The sequence below is a fragment of the Orycteropus afer genome, unplaced genomic scaffold (genome assembly GCF_000298275.1).
Source record: "Orycteropus afer afer isolate SDZICR_OR568_19922 unplaced genomic scaffold, OryAfe1.0 scaffold00749, whole genome shotgun sequence".
Classification (NCBI taxonomy): Eukaryota; Metazoa; Chordata; class Mammalia; order Tubulidentata; family Orycteropodidae; genus Orycteropus; species Orycteropus afer.
In genome coordinates this window covers 359,894-361,313 of record NW_006922336.1, presented here as the reverse complement: position 1 = coordinate 361,313, position 1,420 = coordinate 359,894, and the positions used below count along the sequence as shown (strand labels likewise).

The 1,420-nt window shown below is 35.8% G+C and overlaps 1 protein-coding gene across 1 annotated transcript in view; it reads right to left on the bottom strand.

Annotated features, from left to right (window-relative positions):
• Positions 1-1,420, bottom strand: part of CNKSR2 (connector enhancer of kinase suppressor of Ras 2) — a 472,642-nt gene that overhangs the window by 431,222 nt on the left and 40,000 nt on the right. The gene's annotated exons all lie outside the window — the stretch shown is intronic.

The window sequence follows — 1,420 nt, the reverse complement described above, 5'->3', positions numbered from 1 at the left end:
CCAGAAGGCTGGCGGTTCAAACCCACCAGCCACTCCTCAGAAGGAAGGTTGGGCAATCTACTTCCATAGTGATACTGCCTCAGAAACGCAAGGAGGGGTCACTATGAGTAGGGTCTGACTCAACGGCACATAACAACAACAACAACATCTCTACGGAAGTAGATTGCCCAATCTTCCTTCTGAGGAGTGGCTGGTAGGTTTGAACCACCAGCCTTCTGGTTAGCAGTTAAATGCACTATGCTGCCAGAGCTCCTCATAATTCTCATAATTACAACTCAAAACAATGCCAATTTCCATTACTTCTTACTTTAATGTATACGAAAAAGACCTGGCATTTTTGCTTCTGATTCAGTAAATCTGACAAGAGCCTGAGATTTTGCAATTTTTAGCAAGCTCCCAAGTGATGCTATTGCTGCTGCTGGTCTGTTTACCACATTTTGAGTAGAAAAATCCTATATTTGTACAATTATAAATTTAATATCATTCCCTCAATCACTTGTGCATTAATAAGTTCCAAGTTCAGCAATGTTTTTTATATTTTAAAAATGTACCCAATTCAAAGTTTAGCTAAATTTTGCAGACAATTCATGTTACAACCTACAATACCTAGAATATGGACATTACTAGAGCAATACTCATAAAATGGTACTTGATTTTCTTCAACAAGTGATGAGGTCATTATCAAATAAGACAAAAATAATGACTAGTAATACATATAAACACAATTAGGCTTATGTTTCTAAAATGCCTAGTCATGTTCTTTTTGGCTTACCAGTTCTAATTAGAAGATACATTTATAATGATAACCAAGAATCAACAAATATCTTTTATAAACTATAAAGCCACAGAAGTAGAGAACAAAGAACAAATTTTTCATACTGTAGGCTAGACAAATTATTATCGCTAAACAGAGAAGGGGGGAAAAGGCTATTTCTAACTAGCTATAATAATGCTTATTTGAATAAATTCCTAATTGCTTGTTTTAAGGACCATTTAGAAAACTATTCCTAATACCCCAAAATGTGAAGTCCATAGAGAAAATCACCCACCTAAATGAGCCATGGTTCATCCTTTACAATGTTATTTAAAAAAAAAAAAAAGAGTACAATAGATGTTCTTCAAAAAAAAGTAAAGAATCCACACACACTATCCAAATTCATGTCTTTTATCATTAAACATTTTTCAAACAGTTCCTAAAATGAGGCTTATTATATTTCTCATAATTCCTCAGTCAATGTCCACTTGGGAACAGGGGTTTATCCCCTCAGTAATCAAGTTAGAAGAGAATGTCAGGAATCATTGCTTTCCCTTGGGTCCCACAAGACTCCAAATCCCTACAGGTAGGTCAGACAAAACCAAAAACCCACTGGCAGAGTCAATTCTGACTCACAGAGACCCTATGGGACAGAGTAGAACTGCC